At 56.4% G+C, this 20000-nt stretch overlaps 5 non-coding genes and 3 pseudogenes across 5 annotated transcripts; all 8 read left to right on the top strand.

Moving 5' to 3' along the window:
- Positions 1-853: 853 nt before the first annotated feature.
- LOC125992829 (5S ribosomal RNA) lies at positions 854-972 on the top strand. The gene has a single exon (XR_007489826.1). It is a non-coding gene; the product is annotated as a 5S ribosomal RNA (ribosomal RNA).
- Positions 973-1843: 871 nt separating this feature from the next.
- LOC125992894 (5S ribosomal RNA) lies at positions 1844-1962 on the top strand (annotated as a pseudogene).
- A 4360-nt stretch (positions 1963-6322) lies between these two features.
- Positions 6323-6441, top strand: LOC125992952 (5S ribosomal RNA). Its single transcript, XR_007489887.1, has one exon. It is a non-coding gene; the product is annotated as a 5S ribosomal RNA (ribosomal RNA).
- A 954-nt stretch (positions 6442-7395) lies between these two features.
- LOC125992870 (5S ribosomal RNA) lies at positions 7396-7514 on the top strand (annotated as a pseudogene).
- An 825-nt stretch (positions 7515-8339) lies between these two features.
- Positions 8340-8458, top strand: LOC125992835 (5S ribosomal RNA). The gene has a single exon (XR_007489832.1). It is a non-coding gene; the product is annotated as a 5S ribosomal RNA (ribosomal RNA).
- Positions 8459-10810: 2352 nt separating this feature from the next.
- On the top strand, positions 10811-10929 carry LOC125992966 (5S ribosomal RNA). The gene has a single exon (XR_007489901.1). It is a non-coding gene; the product is annotated as a 5S ribosomal RNA (ribosomal RNA).
- Positions 10930-11801: 872 nt separating this feature from the next.
- LOC125992893 (5S ribosomal RNA) lies at positions 11802-11920 on the top strand (annotated as a pseudogene).
- An 843-nt stretch (positions 11921-12763) lies between these two features.
- Positions 12764-12882, top strand: LOC125992834 (5S ribosomal RNA). The gene has a single exon (XR_007489831.1). It is a non-coding gene; the product is annotated as a 5S ribosomal RNA (ribosomal RNA).
- The last annotated feature ends 7118 nt before the right edge of the window (positions 12883-20000 follow it).

Below are 20000 nucleotides of genomic sequence, written 5' to 3'. Positions count from 1 at the left end.
GGGGCTATTTTCGGCCACTTGGCTCGTGCGCACGGCCTCCCGGATGTGCCGGGCGGGTGCGCGAGCTCGCCGGCCGCTGGAAGTCGAATGAGGCGCCGCGACCACCTCCGCGGTGCTTATAAACAGCCGATCCGCTCGGCGGGGGCTATTTTCGGCCACTTGGCTCGTGCGCACTGCCTCCCGGATGTGCCGGGCGGGTGCGCGAGCTCGCCGGCCGCTGGAAGTCCAATGAGGCGCCGCGATCTCCTCCGCGGTGCTTATAAAGTGCCGATCCGCTCGGCTTGGAGCTATTTCCGGCCTCCCGTTGGTGCCGGGCGGCGTGCGCGAGCTCGCCGGCCGCGATCTCCTCCGCGGTGCTTATAAACAGCAGCATGCGCACGGCCTCCCAGAATTTGAACACATTTCGTCAATAAATTTCGCATATTGAATTTTGAAGTTTAATATAATGCAACAATTGAGCTCGACTTATACAAAGGATATATCATAAAATCGTAAATTTCCGTCGAATTTTAGGGGGTCGACTTATACACCGAGTCGACCTGTACACCGGCAAATACGGTAAATACGATTAAATAAAATGATACGACTGGCATAAAAACAAATATAAACCACATAAAAATAAAAGTCACCATTACGTTGAATTATTGGGAGCACCGAGCTTGTTTCTCAGAAACGAGCCGGTCCCATCCAGGCGTAATCGGAGACAATGAAACCCGAAGTGGTTAAGGTTTGTCTTTTAATGCAGGATGCTTGGTCTCCATGTGCCGAAGCAGTTTTGAAGGCTTCATTGGCTCGCTCGCTAGTTTCAGGGGCGATTGTGTCTATAAAATGCAAAATGTTGGGTCACCTCACGGCTTACGGCCATACTACCCTGAGAACGCCCGATCTCGTCCGATCTCGGAAGCTAAGCAGGGTCGGGCCTGGTTAGTACTTGGATGGGAGACCGCCTGGGAATACCAGGTGCTGTAAGCTTTTTCTTTTTCTTATGTGCACTTCAATCGTTTAAGAAGCTATTTTTTACAACACCCATCACGAATGGCATCCGGAAACAGCAAGCCTAATTTAAACTCCGACATTGAAACTATAACACGAGTTTGAAAGCTATATTATGTGGTGACATCCACAGCATTGTAGTTAAATTTTTTACCGCTAGAGAGCAGACTATGTACAGTGAGCATGGCTCCCTGTGAACTCAAAGCAGCAGGCTTGACTTGTAAAAGAACCCAACACAACACTTCCATGAAGTAATTGTACTAAGTTCATTTTGTTTTTCCTTATTTAATCACTTCACTGGTTTCTTTTATATCAAACAAATTGTTTTAGGTTATTCACCTGACATGTTGATCCATCAGCTGATAAAGACGCGTCACCATCACATCTGTGACACTCTGATGAAGGCGGAAGAAACCGCCGAAACATGTCAGGTGAATAACCTAAAACAATTTGTTTGATATAAAAGAAACCAGTGAAGTGACTTCCATGAAGTGTTTTTAAACTTTTCAAGGCATTTATTTTGATTCAGCAAAATGCAGGTCGCAACGGCAAATTCGTGCTACCGCATAAAAAGCTGTCAATAACTTTTCATGATAGCCATGTTTCCAGAAAACACCAAAAGCCTTGGAAGAAAGCCTGTTTCGGCCCTGGTTGTAAAAAAAACAAAAAAAAAAACAAAAGGGAAGGGTGACCGTCCGGGAATACCAGGTGCTGAAAGCCTTTTTTTTTTTTTTTTCCCACGTCAATTGTGAAAGGAAACTTTTACCACAGCCATCAAGTCCCGCCGCTGCTTGGCATGGTTTCAGGGGCGATTGTGTCTATAAAATGAAAAATTCTGAGCGGTCTCACGGCTTACGGCAATACTACCCTGAGAGCGCCCGCTCTCGTCCGACCTCGGAGGCTAAGCAGGGTCGGACCTGGTTAGTACTTGGATGGGAGACCGCCTGGGAATACCAGTTACCGTAAGCTTTTTTTTTTTTTTTTTTTTTCTTATGTGCACTTCAATCGTTTAAGCCAAGAACTTTTTACAGCACCCATCACGAATGGCATTCGGAAACTGCAAGCCTAGTTTGAACTCCGACACTGAAACTACAACACGAGTTTAAAACCTACATTGTGTGGCGACAGCCATAGCATTGCAGTTCACGTTTTTACCGCTAGAGGACAGACTATGTACAGTGAATAAAGAGCATGGCTCCCTGTGAACTCAAAGCAGCAGTCTTTACTTGTAAAAGAACCCAGCACAACACATTGCGCTTCCATGTAGTGTTTTTACCTTTTTCATGACATTTATTTTGATACAGCCAAATGCAGGTTTTGTGCACTTCACTTTTCCGTTGGGCATTCGCGTAGAACCCTATTCCAGTTACGGCCAGATTCTTTTAGACTAGTGGTCCCCAACCTTTCTTGCGCCACGGATCGGCTACGCGTCAGAAATATTTTTGCGGACCTGCCTTTATATATATAAATAAACAATAAATCAATATAAATAAATACTACATTTATAATAAGTATATATACCGTATTTGCCGGTGTATTGGTCGACCTTTTTCGATCCAAAATCGACCGAAAAAAATCGACCTCGACTTATACACCGAGTCATAAAATTTAACTTCGTATTCATCGCTTCAAATGTGATGGTAACCAAGGCCGTTTCTCATGCATCTCATTGTGCGTTGCACTTAGAAAATTTGAACCGGGCGGCGTGCACGAGTGCGCGATCTCGCCGGCCGCTGGAAGTCGAATGAGGCGCCGTGACCACCTCCGCGGTGCTTATAAACCGCCGATCCGCTCGGCGGGGGCTATTTTCGGCCACTTGGCTCGTGCGCACGGCCTCCCGGATGTGCCGGGCGGGTGCGCGAGCTCGCCGGCCGCTGGAAGTCGAATGAGGCGCCGCGACCACCTCCGCGGTGCTTATAAACAGCCGATCCGCTCGGCGGGGGCTATTTTCGGCCACTTGGCTCGTGCGCACGGCCTCCCGGATGTGCCGGGCGGGTGCGCGAGCTCGCCGGCCGCTTGAAGTCGAATGAGGCGCCGCGACCACCTCCGCGGTGCTTATAAACAGCCGATCCGCTCGGCGGGGGCTATTTTCGGCCACTTGGCTCGTGCGCACGGCCTCCCGGATGTGCCGGGCGGGTGCGCGAGCTCGCCGGCCGCTGGAAGTCGAATGAGGCGCCGCGACCACCTCCGCGGTGCTTATAAACAGCCGATCCGCTCGGCGGGGGCTATTTTCGGCCACTTGGCTCGTGCGCACGGCCTCCCGGATGTGCCGGGCGGGTGCGCGAGCTCGCCGGCCGCTGGAAGTCGAATGAGGCGCCGCGACCACCTCCGCGGTGCTTATAAACAGCCGATCCGCTCGGCGGGGGCTATTTTCGGCCACTTGGCTCGTGCGCACGGCCTCCCGGATGTGCCGGGCGGGTGCGCGAGCTCGCCGCCCGCCGGAAGTCGAATGAGGCGCCGCGACCACCTCCGCGGTGCTTATAAACAGCCGATCCGCTCGGCGGGGGCTATTTTCGGCCACTTGGCTCGTGCGCACGGCCTCCCGGATGTGCCGGTCGGGTGCGCGAGCTCGCCGGCCGCTGGAAGTCGAATGAGGCGCCGCGACCACCTCCGCGGTGCTTATAAACAGCCGATCCGCTCGGCGGGGGCTATTTTCGGCCACTTGGCTCGTGCGCACGGCCTCCCGGATGTGCCGGGCGGGTGCGCGAGCTCGCTGGCCGCTGGAAGTCGAATGAGGCGCCGCGACCACCTCCGCGGTGCTTATAAACAGCCGATCCGCTCGGCGGGGGCTATTTTCGGCCACTTGGCTCGTGCGCACGGCCTCCCGGATGTGCCGGGCGGGTGCGCGAGCTCGCCGGCCGCTGGAAGTCGAATGAGGCGCCGCGACCACCTCCGCGGTGCTTATAAACAGCCGATCCGCTCGGCGGGGGCTATTTTCGGCCACTTGGCTCGTGCGCACGGCCTCCCGGATGTGCCGGGCGGGTGCGCGAGCTCGCCGGCCGCTGGAAGTCGAATGAGGCGCCGCGACCACCTCCGCGGTGCTTATAAACAGCCGATCCGCTCGGCGGGGGCTATTTTCGGCCACTTGGCTCGTGCGCACGGCCTCCCGGATGTGCCGGGCGGGTGCGCGAGCTCGCCGGCCGCTGGAAGTCGAATGAGGCGCCGCGACCACCTCCGCGGTGCTTATAAACAGCCGATCCGCTCGGCGGGGGCTATTTTCGGCCACTTGGCTCGTGCGCACGGCCTCCCGGATGTGCCGGGCGGGTGCGCGAGCTCGCCGGCCGCTGGAAGTCGAATGAGGCGCCGCGACCACCTCCGCGGTGCTTATAAACAGCCGATCCGCTCGGCGGGGGCTATTTTCGGCCACTTGGCTCGTGCGCACGGCCTCCCGGATGTGCCGGGCGGGTGCGCGAGCTCGCCGGCCGCTTGAAGTCGAATGAGGCGCCGCGACCACCTCCGCGGTGCTTATAAACAGCCGATCCGCTCGGCGGGGGCTATTTTCGGCCACTTGGCTCGTGCGCACGGCCTCCCGGATGTGCCGGGCGGGTGCGCGAGCTCGCCGCCCGCCGGAAGTCGAATGAGGCGCCGCGACCACCTCCGCGGTGCTTATAAACAGCCGATCCGCTCGGCGGGGGCTATTTTCGGCCACTTGGCTCGTGCGCACGGCCTCCCGGATGTGCCGGGCGGGTGCGCGAGCTCGCCGGCCGCTGGAAGTCGAATGAGGCGCCGCGACCACCTCCGCGGTGCTTATAAACAGCCGATCCGCTCGGCGGGGGCTATTTTCGGCCACTTGACTCGTGCGCACGGCCTCCCGGATGTGCCGGGCGGGTGCGCGAGCTCGCCGGCCGCTGGAAGTCGAATGAGGCGCCGCGACCACCTCCGCGGTGCTTATAAACAGCCGATCCGCTCGGCGGGGGCTATTTTCGGCCACTTGGCTCGTGCGCACGGCCTCCCGGATGTGCCGGGCGGGTGCGCGAGCTCGCCGGCCGCTGGAAGTCGAATGAGGCGCCGCGACCACCTCCGCGGTGCTTATAAACAGCCGATCCGCTCGGCGGGGGCTATTTTCGGCCACTTGGCTCGTGCGCACGGCCTCTCGGATGTGCCGGGCGGGTGCGCGAGCTCGCCGGCCGCTGGAAGTCGAATGAGGCGCCGCGACTACCTCCGCGGTGCTTATAAACAACCGATCCGCTCGGCGGGGGCTATTTTCGGCCACTTGGCTCGTGCGCACGGCCTCCCGGATGTGCCGGGCGGGTGCGCGAGCTCGCCGGCCGCTGGAAGTCGAATGAGGCGCCGCGACCACCTCCGCGGTGCTTATAAACAGCCGATCCGCTCGGCAGGGGCTATTTTCGGCCACTTGGCTCGTGCGCACGGCCTCCCGGATGTGCCGGGCGGGTGCGCGAGCTCGCCGGCCGCTGGAAGTCGAATGAGGCGCCCGACCACCTCCGCGGTGCTTATAAACAGCCGATCCGCTCGGCGGGGGCTAATTTCGGCCACTTGGCTCGTGCGCACGGCCTCCCGGATGTGCCGGGCGGGTGCGCGAGCTCGCCGGCCGCTGGAAGTCGAATGAGGCGCCGCGACCACCTCCGCGGTGCTTATAAACAGCCGATCCGCTCGGCGGGGGCTATTTTCGGCCACTTGGCTCGTGCGCACGGCCTCCCGGATGTGCCGGGCGGGTGCGCGAGCTCGCCGGCCGCTGGAAGTCCAATGAGGCGCCGCGATCTCCTCCGCGGTGCTTATAAAGTGCCGATCCGCTCGGCTTGGAGCTATTTCCGGCCTCCCGTTGGTGCCGGGCGGCGTGCGCGAGCTCGCCGGCCGCGATCTCCTCCGCGGTGCTTATAAACAGCAGCATGCGCACGGCCTCCCAGAATTTGAACACATTTCGTCAATAAATTTCGCATATTGAATTTTGAAGTTTAATATAATGCAACAATTGAGCTCGACTTATACAAAGGATATATCATAAAATCGTAAATTTCCGTCGAATTTTAGGGGGTCGACTTATACACCGAGTCGACCTGTACACCGGCAAATACGGTAAATACGATTAAATAAAATGATACGACTGGCATAAAAACAAATATAAACCACATAAAAATAAAAGTCACCATTACGTTGAATTATTGGGAGCACCGAGCTTGTTTCTCAGAAACGAGCCGGTCCCATCCAGGCGTAATCGGAGACAATGAAACCCGAAGTGGTTAAGGTTTGTCTTTTAATGCAGGATGCTTGGTCTCCATGTGCCGAAGCAGTTTTGAAGGCTTCATTGGCTCGCTCGCTAGTTTCAGGGGCGATTGTGTCTATAAAATGCAAAATGTTGGGTCACCTCACGGCTTACGGCCATACTACCCTGAGAACGCCCGATCTCGTCCGATCTCGGAAGCTAAGCAGGGTCGGGCCTGGTTAGTACTTGAATGGGAGACCGCCTGGGAATACCAGGTGCTGTAAGCTTTTTCTTTTTCTTATGTGCACTTCAATCGTTTAAGAAGCTATTTTTTACAACACCCATCACGAATGGCATCCGGAAACAGCAAGCCTAATTTAAACTCCGACATTGAAACTATAACACGAGTTTGAAAGCTATATTATGTGGTGACATCCACAGCATTGTAGTTAAATTTTTTACCGCTAGAGAGCAGACTATGTACAGTGAGCATGGCTCCCTGTGAACTCAAAGCAGCAGGCTTGACTTGTAAAAGAACCCAACACAACACTTCCATGAAGTAATTGTACTAAGTTCATTTTGTTTTTCCTTATTTAATCACTTCACTGGTTTCTTTTATATCAAACAAATTGTTTTAGGTTATTCACCTGACATGTTGATCCATCAGCTGATAAAGACGCGTCACCATCACATCTGTGACACTCTGATGAAGGCGGAAGAAACCGCCGAAACATGTCAGGTGAATAACCTAAAACAATTTGTTTGATATAAAAGAAACCAGTGAAGTGACTTCCATGAAGTGTTTTTAAACTTTTCAAGGCATTTATTTTGATTCAGCAAAATGCAGGTCGCAACGGCAAATTCGTGCTACCGCATAAAAAGCTGTCAATAACTTTTCATGATAGCCATGTTTCCAGAAAACACCAAAAGCCTTGGAAGAAAGCCTGTTTCGGCCCTGGTTGTAAAAAAAACAAAAAAAAAACAAAAGGGAAGGGTGACCGTCCGGGAATACCAGGTGCTGAAAGCCTTTTTCGGCCCTGGTTGTAAAAAAAACAAAAAAAAAACAAAAGGGAAGGGTGACCGTCCGGGAATACCAGGTGCTGAAAGCCTTTTTTTTTTTTTTTTTTCCCACGTCAATTGTGAAAGGAAACTTTTACCACAGCCATCAAGTCCCGCCGCTGCTTGGCATGGTTTCAGGGGCGATTGTGTCTATAAAATGAAAAATTCTGAGCGGTCTCACGGCTTACGGCAATACTACCCTGAGAGCGCCCGCTCTCGTCCGACCTCGGAGGCTAAGCAGGGTCGGGCCTGGTTAGTACTTGGATGGGAGACCGCCTGGGAATACCAGTTACCGTAAGCTTTTTTTTTTTTTATGTGCACTTCAATCGTTTAAGCCAAGAACTTTTTACAGCACCCATCACGAATGGCATTCGGAAACTGCAAGCCTAGTTTGAACTCCGACACTGAAACTACAACACGAGTTTAAAACCTACATTGTGTGGCGACAGCCATAGCATTGCAGTTCACGTTTTTACCGCTAGAGGACAGACTATGTACAGTGAATAAAGAGCATGGCTCCCTGTGAACTCAAAGCAGCAGTCTTTACTTGTAAAAGAACCCAGCACAACACATTGCGCTTCCATGTAGTGTTTTTACCTTTTTCATGACATTTATTTTGATACAGCCAAATGCAGGTTTTGTGCACTTCACTTTTCCGTTGGGCATTCGCGTAGAACCCTATTCCAGTTACGGCCAGATTCTTTTAGACTAGTGGTCCCCAAACTTTCTTGGACCGGCTACGCGTCAGAAATATTTTTGCGGACCTGCCTTTATATATATAAATAAACAATAAATCTATATAAATAAATACTACATTTATAATACATATATATAAATAGGATTAAATAAAATGATACGACTGGCATAAAAACAAATATAAACCACATAAAAATAAAAGTCACCATTACGTTGAATTATTGGGAGCACCGAGCTTGTTTCTCAGAAACGAGCCGGTCCCATCCAGGCGTAATCGGAGACAATGAAACCCGAAGTGGTTAAGGTTTGTCTTTTAATGCAGGATGCTTGGTCTCCATGTGCCGAAGCAGTTTTGAAGGCTTCATTGGCTTGCTCGCTAGTTTCAGGGGCGATTGTGTCTATAAAATGCAAAATGTTGGGTCACCTCACGGCTTACGGCCATACTACCCTGAGTACGCCTGATCTCGTCTTATCTCGGAAGCTAAGCAGGGTCGGGCCTGGTTAGTACTTGGATGGGAGACTGCCTGGGAATACCAGGTGCTGTAAGCTTTTTCTTTTTCTTATGTGCACTTCAAGCTCTTTTTTTTTTTTTTTTTTTTTCTTATGTGCACTTCAATCGTTTAAGCCAAGACCTTTTTACAACACCCATCACGAATGGCATTCGGAAACTGCAAGCCTAGTTTGAACTCCGACACTGAAACTACAACACGAGTTCAAAACCTCTATGTACAGTGAATAAAGAGCATGGCTCCCTGTGAACTCAAAGCAGCAGTCTTTACTTGTAAAAGAACCCAGCACAACACATTGCGCTTCCATGTAGTGTTTTTACCTTTTTCATGACATTTATTTTGATACAGCCAAATGCAGGTTTTGTGCACTTCACTTTTCCGTTGGGCATTCGTGTAGAACCCTATTCCAGTTACGGCCAGATTCTTTTAGACTAGTGGTCCCCAACCTTTCTTGCGCCACGGACCGGCTACGCGTCAGAAATATTTTTGCGGACCTGCCTTTATATATATAAATAAACAATAAATCAATATAAATAAATACTACATTTATAATAAGTATATATACCGTATTTGCCGGTGTATTGGTCGACCTTTTTCGATCCAAAATCGACCGAAAAAAATCGACCTCGACTTATACACCGAGTCATAAAATTTAACTTCGTATTCATCGCTTCAAATGTGATGGTAACCAAGGCCGTTTCTCATGCATCTCATTGTGCGTTGCACTTAGAAAATTTGAACCGGGCGGCGTGCGCGAGTGCGCGGCCCGCTGGAAGTCGAATGAGGCGCCGCGACCACCTCCGCGGTGCTTATAAACCGCCGATCCGCTCGGCGGGGGCTATTTTCGGCCACTTGGCTCGTGCGCACGGCCTCCCGGATGTGCCGGGCGGGTGCGCGAGCTCGCCGGCCGCTGGAAGTCGAATGAGGCGCCGCGACCACCTCCGCGGTGCTTATAAACAGCCGATCCGCTCGGCGGGGGCTATTTTCGGCCACTTGGCTCGTGCGCACGGCCTCCCGGATGTGCCGGGCGGGTGCGCGAGCTCGCCGGCCGCTGGAAGTCGAATGAGGCGCCGCGACCACCTCCGCGGTGCTTATAAACAGCCGATCCGCTCGGCGGGGGCTATTTTCGGCCACTTGGCTCGTGCGCACGGCCTCCCGGATGTGCCGGGCGGGTGCGCGAGCTCGCCGGCCGCTGGAAGTCGAATGAGGCGCCGCGACCACCTCCGCGGTGCTTATAAACAGCCGATCCGCTCGGCGGGGGCTATTTTCGGCCACTTGGCTCGTGCGCACGGCCTCCCGGATGTGCCGGGCGGGTGCGCGAGCTCGCCGACCGCTGTAAGTCGAATGAGGCGCCGCGACCACCTCCGCGGTGCTTATAAACAGCCGATCCGCTCGGCGGGGGCTATTTTCGGCCACTTGGCTCGTGCGCACGGCCTCCCGGATGTGCCGGGCGGGTGCGCGAGCTCGCCGGCCGCTGGAAGTCGAATGAGGCGCCGCGACCACCTCCGCGGTGCTTATAAACAGCCGATCCGCTCGGCGGGGGCTATTTTCGGCCACTTGGCTCGTGCGCACGGCCTCCCGGATGTGCCGGGCGGGTGCGCGAGCTCGCCGGCCGCTGGAAGTCGAATGAGGCGCCGCGACCACCTCCGCGGTGCTTATAAACAGCCGATCCGCTCGGCGGGGGCTATTTTCGGCCACTTGGCTCGTGCGCACGGCCTCCCGGATGTGCCGGGCGGGTGCGCGAGCTCGCCGGCCGCTGGAAGTCCAATGAGGCGCCGCGATCTCCTCCGCGGTGCTTATAAAGTGCCGATCCGCTCGGCTTGGAGCTATTTCCGGCCTCCCGTTGGTGCCGGGCGGCGTGCGCGAGCTCGCCGGCCGCGATCTCCTCCGCGGTGCTTATAAACAGCAGCATGCGCACGGCCTCCCAGAATTTGAACACATTTCGTCAATAAATTTCGCATATTGAATTTTGAAGTTTAATATAATGCAACAATTGAGCTCGACTTATACAAAGGATATATCATAAAATCGTAAATTTCCGTCGAATTTTAGGGGGTCGACTTATACACCGAGTCGACCTGTACACCGGCAAATACGGTAAATACGATTAAATAAAATGATACGACTGGCATAAAAACAAATATAAACCACATAAAAATAAAAGTCACCATTACGTTGAATTATTGGGAGCACCGAGCTTGTTTCTCAGAAACGAGCCGGTCCCATCCAGGCGTAATCGGAGACAATGAAACCCGAAGTGGTTAAGGTTTGTCTTTTAATGCAGGATGCTTGGTCTCCATGTGCCGAAGCAGTTTTGAAGGCTTCATTGGCTCGCTCGCTAGTTTCAGGGGCGATTGTGTCTATAAAATGCAAAATGTTGGGTCACCTCACGGCTTACGGCCATACTACCCTGAGAACGCCCGATCTCGTCCGATCTCGGAAGCTAAGCAGGGTCGGCCCTGGTTAGTACTTGGATGGGAGACCGCCTGGGAATACCAGGTGCTGTAAGCTTTTTCTTTTTCTTATGTGCACTTCAATCGTTTAAGAAGCTATTTTTTACAACACCCATCACGAATGGCATCCGGAAACAGCAAGCCTAATTTAAACTCCGACATTGAAACTATAACACGAGTTTGAAAGCTATATTATGTGGTGACATCCACAGCATTGTAGTTAAATTTTTTACCGCTAGAGAGCAGACTATGTACAGTGAGCATGGCTCCCTGTGAACTCAAAGCAGCAGGCTTGACTTGTAAAAGAACCCAACACAACACTTCCATGAAGTAATTGTACTAAGTTCATTTTGTTTTTCCTTATTTAATCACTTCACTGGTTTCTTTTATATCAAACAAATTGTTTTAGGTTATTCACCTGACATGTTGATCCATCAGCTGATAAAGACGCGTCACCATCACATCTGTGACACTCTGATGAAGGCGGAAGAAACCGCCGAAACATGTCAGGTGAATAACCTAAAACAATTTGTTTGATATAAAAGAAACCAGTGAAGTGACTTCCATGAAGTGTTTTTAAACTTTTCAAGGCATTTATTTTGATTCAGCAAAATGCAGGTCGCAACGGCAAATTCGTGCTACCGCATAAAAAGCTGTCAATAACTTTTCATGATAGCCATGTTTCCAGAAAACACCAAAAGCCTTGGAAGAAAGCCTGTTTCGGCCCTGGTTGTAAAAAAAACAAAAAAAAAAACAAAAGGGAAGGGTGACCGTCCGGGAATACCAGGTGCTGAAAGCCTTTTTTTTTTTTTTTTTCCCACGTCAATTGTGAAAGGAAACTTTTACCACAGCCATCAAGTCCCGCCGCTGCTTGGCATGGTTTCAGGGGCGATTGTGTCTATAAAATGAAAAATTCTGAGCGGTTTCACGGCTTACGGCAATACTACCCTGAGAGCGCCCGCTCTCGTCCGACCTCGGAGGCTAAGCAGGGTCGGACCTGGTTAGTACTTGGATGGGAGACCGCCTGGGAATACCAGTTACCGTAAGCTTTTTTTTTTTTTTTTTTTTTCTTATGTGCACTTCAATCGTTTAAGCCAAGAACTTTTTACAGCACCCATCACGAATGGCATTCGGAAACTGCAAGCCTAGTTTGAACTCCGACACTGAAACTACAACACGAGTTTAAAACCTACATTGTGTGGCGACAGCCATAGCATTGCAGTTCACGTTTTTACCGCTAGAGGACAGACTATGTACAGTGAATAAAGAGCATGGCTCCCTGTGAACTCAAAGCAGCAGTCTTTACTTGTAAAAGAACCCAGCACAACACATTGCGCTTCCATGTAGTGTTTTTACCTTTTTCATGACATTTATTTTGATACAGCCAAATGCAGGTTTTGTGCACTTCACTTTTCCGTTGGGCATTCGTGTAGAACCCTATTCCAGTTACGGCCAGATTCTTTTAGACTAGTGGTCCCCAAACTTTCTTGCGCCACGGACCGGCTACGCGTCAGAAATATTTTTGCGGACCTGCGTTTATATATATAAATAAACAATAAATCTATATAAATAAATACTACATTTATAATACATATATATAAATAGGATTAAATAAAATGATACGACTGGCATAAAAACAAATATAAACCACATAAAAATAAAAGTCACCATTACGTTGAATTATTGGGAGCACCGAGCTTGTTTCTCAGAAACGAGCCGGTCCCATCCAGGCGTAATCGGAGACAATGAAACCCGAAGTGGTTAAGGTTTGTCTTTTAATGCAGGATGCTTGGTCTCCATGTGCCGAAGCAGTTTTGAAGGCTTCATTGGCTTGCTCGCTAGTTTCAGGGGCGATTGTGTCTATAAAATGCAAAATGTTGGGTCACCTCACGGCTTACGGCCATACTACCCTGAGTACGCCTGATCTCGTCTTATCTCGGAAGCTAAGCAGGGTCGGGCCTGGTTAGTACTTGGATGGGAGACTGCCTGGGAATACCAGGTGCTGTAAGCTTTTTCTTTTTCTTATGTGCACTTCAAGCTCTTTTTTTTTTTTTTTTTTTTCTTATGTGCACTTCAATCGTTTAAGCCAAGACCTTTTTACAACACCCATCACGAATGGCATTCGGAAACTGCAAGCCTAGTTTGAACTCCGACACTGAAACTACAACACGAGTTCAAAACCTCTATGTACAGTGAATAAAGAGCATGGCTCCCTGTGAACTCAAAGCAGCAGTCTTTACTTGTAAAAGAACCCAGCACAACACATTGCGCTTCCATGTAGTGTTTTTACCTTTTTCATGACATTTATTTTGATACAGCCAAATGCAGGTTTTGTGCACTTCACTTTTCCGTTGGGCATTCGCGTAGAACCCTATTCCAGTTACGGCCAGATTCTTTTAGACTAGTGGTCCCCAACCTTTCTTGCGCCACGGACCGGCTACGCGTCAGAAATATTTTTGCGGACCTGCCTTTATATATATAAATAAACAATAAATCAATATAAATAAATACTACATTTATAATAAGTATATATACCGTATTTGCCGGTGTATTGGTCGACCTTTTTCGATCCAAAATCGACCGAAAAAAATCGACCTCGACTTATACACCGAGTCATAAAATTTAACTTCGTATTCATCGCTTCAAATGTGATGGTAACCAAGGCCGTTTCTCATGCATCTCATTGTGCGTTGCACTTAGAAAATTTGAACCGGGCGGCGTGCGCGAGTGCGCGGCCCGCTGGAAGTCGAATGAGGCGCCGCGACCACCTCCGCGGTGCTTATAAACCGCCGATCCGCTCGGCGGGGGCTATTTTCGGCCACTTGGCTCGTGCGCACGGCCTCCCGGATGTGCCGGGCGGGTGCGCGAGCTCGCCGGCCGCTGGAAGTCGAATGAGGCGCCGCGACCACCTCCGCGGTGCTTATAAACAGCCGATCCGCTCGGCGGGGGCTATTTTCGGCCACTTGGCTCGTGCGCACGGCCTCCCGGATGTGCCGGGCGGGTGCGCGAGCTCGCCGGCCGCTGGAAGTCGAATGAGGCGCCGCGACCACCTCCGCGGTGCTTATAAACAGCCGATCCGCTCGGCGGGGGCTATTTTCGGCCACTTGGCTCGTGCGCACGGCCTCCCGGATGTGCCGGGCGGGTGCGCGAGCTCGCCGGCCGCTGGAAGTCGAATGAGGCGCCGCGACCACCTCCGCGGTGCTTATAAACAGCCGATCCGCTCGGCGGGGGCTATTTTCGGCCACTTGGCTCGTGCGCACGGCCTCCCGGATGTGCCGGGCGGGTGCGCGAGCTCGCCGACCGCTGTAAGTCGAATGAGGCGCCGCGACCACCTCCGCGGTGCTTATAAACAGCCGATCCGCTCGGCGGGGGCTATTTTCGGCCACTTGGCTCGTGCGCACGGCCTCCCGGATGTGCCGGGCGGGTGCGCGAGCTCGCCGGCCGCTGGAAGTCGAATGAGGCGCCGCGACCACCTCCGCGGTGCTTATAAACAGCCGATCCGCTCGGCGGGGGCTATTTTCGGCCACTTGGCTCGTGCGCACGGCCTCCCGGATGTGCCGGGCGGGTGCGCGAGCTCGCCGGAAGTCGAATGAGGCGCCGCGACCACCTCCGCGGTGCTTATAAACAGCCGATCCGCTCGGCGGGGGCTATTTTCGGCCACTTGGCTCGTGCGCACGGCCTCCCGGATGTGCCGGGCGGGTGCGCGAGCTCGCCGGCCGCTGGAAGTCGAATGAGGCGCCGCGACCACCTCCGCGGTGCTTATAAACAGCCGATCCGCTCGGCGGGGGCTATTTTCGGCCACTTGGCTCGTGCGCACGGCCTCCCGGATGTGCCGGGCGGGTGCGCGATCTCGCCGGCCGCTGGAAGTCGAATGAGGCGCCGCGACCACCTCCGCGGTGCTTATAAACAGCCGATCCGCTCAGCGGGGGCTATTTTCGGCCACTTGGCTCGTGCGCACGGCCTCCCGGATGTGCCGGGCGGGTGCGCGAGCTCGCCGGCCGCTGGAAGTCGAATGAGGCGCCGCGACCACCTCCGCGGTGCTTATAAACAGCCGATCCGCTCGGCGGGGGCTATTTTCGGCCACTTGGCTCGTGCGCACGGCCTCCCGGATGTGCCGGGCGGGTGCGCGAGCTCGCCGACCGCTGTAAGTCGAATGAGGCGCCGCGACCACCTCCGCGGTGCTTATAAACAGCCGATCCGCTCGGCGGGGGCTATTTTCGGCCACTTGGCTCGTGCGCACGGCCTCCCGGATGTGCCGGGCGGGTGCGCGAGCTCGCCGGCCGCTGGAAGTCGAATGAGGCGCCGCGACCACCTCCGCGGTGCTTATAAACAGCCGATCCGCTCGGCGGGGGCTATTTTCGGCCACTTGGCTCGTGCGCACGGCCTCCCGGATGTGCCGGGCGGGTGCGCGAGCTCGCCGGAAGTCGAATGAGGCGCCGCGACCACCTCCGCGGTGCTTATAAACAGCCGATCCGCTCGGCGGGGGCTATTTTCGGCCACTTGGCTCGTGCGCACGGCCTCCCGGATGTGCCGGGCGGGTGCGCGATCTCGCCGGCCGCTGGAAGTCGAATGAGGCGCCGCGACCACCTCCGCGGTGCTTATAAACAGCCGATCCGCTCGGCGGGGGCTATTTTCGGCCACTTGGCTCGTGCGCACGGCCTCCCGGATGTGCCGGGCGGGTGTGCGAGCTCGCCGGCCGCTGGAAGTCGAATGAGGCGCCGCGACCACCTCCGCGGTGCTTATAAACAGCCGATCCGCTCGGCGGGGGCTATTTTCGGCCACTTGGCTCGTGCGCACAGCCTCCCGGATGTGCCGGGCGGGTGCGCGAGCTCGCCGGCCGCTGGAAGTCGAATGAGGCGCCGCGACCACCTCCGCGGTGCTTATAAACAGCCGATCCGCTCGGCGGGGGCTATTTTCGGCCACTTGGCTCGTGCGCACGGCCTCCCGGATGTGCCGGGCGGGTGCGCGAGCTCGCCGGCCGCTGGAAGTCGAATGAGGCGCCGCGACCACCTCCGCGGTGCTTATAAACAGCCGATCCGCTCGGCGGGGGCTATTTTCGGCCACTTGGCTTGTGCGCACGGCCTCCCGGATGTGCCGGGCGGGTGCGCGAGCTCGCCGGCCGCTGGAAGTCGAATGAGGCGCCGCGACCACCTCCGCGGTGCTTATAAACAGCCGATCCGCTCGGCGGGGGCTATTTTCGGCCACTTGGCTCGTGCGCACGGCCTCCCGGATGTGCCGGGCGGGTGCGCGAGCTCGCCGGCCGCTGGAAGTCGAATGAGGCGCCGCGACCACCTCCGCGGTGCTTATAAACAGCCGATCCGCTCGGCGGGGGCTATTTTCGGCCACTTGGCTCGTGCGCACGGCCTCCCGGATGTGCCGGGCGGGTGCGCGAGCTCGCCGGCCGCTGGAAGTCGAATGAGGCGCCGCGACCACCTCCGCGGTGCTTATAAACAGCCGATCCGCTCGGCGGGGGCTATTTTCGGCCACTTGGCTTGTGCGCACGGCCTCCCGGATGTGCCGGGCGGGTGCGCGAGCTCGCCGGCCGCTGGAAGTCGAATGAGGCGCCGCGACCACCTCCGCGGTGCTTATAAACAGCCGATCCGCTCGGCGGGGGCTATTTTCGGCCACTTGGCTCGTGCGCACGGCCTCCCGGATGTGCCGGGCGGGTGCGCGGGCTCGCCGGCCGCTGGAAGTCGAATGAGGCGCCGCGACCACCTCCTCGGTGCTTATAAACAGCCGATCCGCTCGGCGGGGGCTATTTTCGGCCACTTGGCTCGTGCGCACGGCCTCCCGGATATGCCGGGCGGGTGCGCGAGCTCGCCGGCCGCTGGAAGTCGAATGAGGCGCCGCGACCACCTCCGCGGTGCTTATAAACAGCCGATCCGCTCGGCGGGGGCTATTTTCGGCCACTTGGCTCGTGCGCACGGCCTCCCGGATGTGCCGGGCGGGTGCGCGAGCTCGCCGGCCGCTGGAAGTCGAATGAGGCGCCGCGACCACCTCCGCGGTGCTTATAAACAGCCGATCCGCTCGGCGGGGGCTATTTTCGGCCACTTGGCTCGTGCGCACGGCCTCCCGGATGTGCCGGGCGGGTGCGCGAGCTCGCCGGCCGCTGGAAGTCGAATGAGGCGCCGCGACCACCTCCGCGGTGCTTATAAACAGCCGATCCGCTCGGCGGGGGCTATTTTCGGCCACTTGGCTCGTGCGCACGGCCTCCCGGATGTGCCGGGCGGGTGCGCGAGCTCGCCGGCCGCTGGAAGTCGAATGAGGCGCCCGACCACCTCCGCGGTGCTTATAAACAGCCGATCCGCTCGGCGGGGGCTATTTTCGGCCACTTGGCTCGTGCGCACGGCCTCCCGGATGTGCCGGGCGGGTGCGCGAGCTCGCCGGCCGCTGGAAGTCGAATGAGGCGCCGCGACCACCTCCGCGGTGCTTATAAACAGCCGATCCGCTCGGCGGGGGCTATTTTCGGCCACTTGGCTCGTGCGCACGGCCTCCCGGATGTGCCGGGCGGGTGCGCGAGCTCGCCGGCCGCTTGAAGTCGAATGAGGCGCCGCGACCACCTCCGCGGTGCTTATAAACAGCCGATCCGCTCGGCGGGGGCTATTTTCGGCCACTTGGCTCGTGCGCACGGCCTCCCGGATGTGCCGGGCGGGTGCGCGAGCTCGCCGCCCGCCGGAAGTCGAATGAGGCGCCGCGACCACCTCCGCGGTGCTTATAAACAGCCGATCCGCTCGGCGGGGGCTATTTTCGGCCACTTGGCTCGTGCGCACGGCCTCCCGGATGTGCCGGGCGGGTGCGCGAGCTCGCCGGCCGCTGGAAGTCGAATGAGGCGCCCGACCACCTCCGCGGTGCTTATAAACAGCCGATCCGCTCGGCGGGGGCTATTTTCGGCCACTTGGCTCGTGCGCACGGCCTCCCGGATGTGCCGGGCGGGTGCGCGAGCTCGCCGGCCGCTGGAAGTCGAATGAGGCGCCGCGACCACCTCCGCGGTGCTTATAAACAGCCGATCCGCTCGGCGGGGGCTATTTTCGGCCACTTGGCTCGTGCGCACGGCCTCCCGGATGTGCCGGGCGGGTGCGCGAGCTCGCCGGCCGCTGGAAGTCGAATGAGGCGCCGCGACCACCTCCGCGGTGCTTATAAACAGCCGATCCGCTCGGCGGGGGCTATTTTCGGCCACTTGGCTCGTGCGCACGGCCTCCCGGATGTGCCGGGCGGGTGCGCGAGCTCGCCGGCCGCTTGAAGTCGAATGAGGCGCCGCGACCACCTCCGCGGTGCTTATAAACAGCCGATCCGCTCGGCGGGGGCTATTTTCGGCCACTTGGCTCGTGCGCACGGCCTCCCGGATGTGCCGGGCGGGTGCGCGAGCTCGCCGCCCGCCGGAAGTCGAATGAGGCGCCGCGACCACCTCCGCGGTGCTTATAAACAGCCGATCCGCTCGGCGGGGGCTATTTTCGGCCACTTGGCTCGTGCGCACGGCCTCCCGGATGTGCCGGGCGGGTGCGCGAGCTCGCCGGCCGCTGGAAGTCGAATGAGGCGCCGCGACCACCTCCGCGGTGCTTATAAACAGCCGATCCGCTCGGCGGGGGCTATTTTCGGCCACTTGACTCGTGCGCACGGCCTCCCGGATGTGCCGGGCGGGTGCGCGAGCTCGCCGGCCGCTGGAAGTCGAATGAGGCGCCGCGACCACCTCCGCGGTGCTTATAAACAGCCGATCCGCTCGGCGGGGGCTATTTTCGGCCACTTGGCTCGTGCGCACGGCCTCCCGGATGTGCCGGGCGGGTGCGCGAGCTCGCCGGCCGTTGGAAGTCGAATGAGGCGCCGCGACCACCTCCGCGGTGCTTATAAACAGCCGATCCGCTCGGCGGGGGCTATTTTCGGCCACTTGGCTCGTGCGCACGGCCTCTCGGATGTGCCGGGCGGGTGCGCGAGCTCGCCGGCCGCTGGAAGTCGAATGAGGCGCCGCGACTACCTCCGCGGTGCTTATAAACAACCGATCCGCTCGGCGGGGGCTATTTTCGGCCACTTGGCTCGTGCGCACGGCCTCCCGGATGTGCCGGGCGGGTGCGCGAGCTCGCCGGCCGCTGGAAGTCGAATGAGGCGCCGCGACCACCTCCGCGGTGCTTATAAACAGCCGATCCGCTCGGCAGGGGCTATTTTCGGCCACTTGGCTCGTGCGCACGGCCTCCCGGATGTGCCGGGCGGGTGCGCGAGCTCGCCGGCCGCTGGAAGTCGAATGAGGCGCCCGACCACCTCCGCGGTGCTTATAAACAGCCGATCCGCTCGGCGGGGGCTATTTTCGGCCACTTGGCTCGTGCGCACGGCCTCCCGGATGTGCCGGGCGGGTGCGCGAGCTCGCCGGCCGCTGGAAGTCGAATGAGGCGCCGCGACCACCTCCGCGGTGCTTATAAACAGCCGATCCGCTCGGCGGGGGCTATTTTCGGCCACTTGGCTCGTGCGCACGGCCTCCCGGATGTGCCGGGCGGGTGCGCGAGCTCGCCGGGTGCTGGAAGTCCAATGAGGCGCCGCGATCTCCTCCGCGGTGCTTATAAAGTGCCGATCCGCTCGGCTTGGAGCTATTTCCGGCCTCCCGTTGGTGCCGGGCGGCGTGCGCGAGCTCGCCGGCCGCGATCTCCTCCGCGGTGCTTATAAACAGCAGCATGCGCACGGCCTCCCAGAATTTGAACACATTTCGTCAATAAATTTCGCATATTGAATTTTGAAGTTTAATATAATGCAACAATTGAGCTCGACTTATACAAAGGATATATCATAAAATCGTAAATTTCCGTCGAATTTTAGGGGGTCGACTTATACACCGAGTCGACCTGTACACCGGCAAATACGGTAAATACGATTAAATAAAATGATACGACTGGCATAAAAACAAATATAAACCACATAAAAATAAAAGTCACCATTACGTTGAATTATTGGGAGCACCGAGCTTGTTTCTCAGAAACGAGCCGGTCCCATCCAGGCGTAATCGGAGACAATGAAACCCGAAGTGGTTAAGGTTTGTCTTTTAATGCAGGATGCTTGGTCTCCATGTGCCGAAGCAGTTTTGAAGGCTTCATTGGCTCGCTCGCTAGTTTCAGGGGCGATTGTGTCTATAAAATGCAAAATGTTGGG

Source organism: Syngnathus scovelli, unplaced genomic scaffold (assembly GCF_024217435.2).
Source record: "Syngnathus scovelli strain Florida unplaced genomic scaffold, RoL_Ssco_1.2 HiC_scaffold_24, whole genome shotgun sequence".
In the NCBI taxonomy this organism is placed as follows: domain Eukaryota; kingdom Metazoa; phylum Chordata; class Actinopteri; order Syngnathiformes; family Syngnathidae; genus Syngnathus; species Syngnathus scovelli.
The sequence above is the reverse complement of the archived record's forward strand: the minus strand, read 5'-3'. Positions and strand labels throughout refer to the sequence as shown.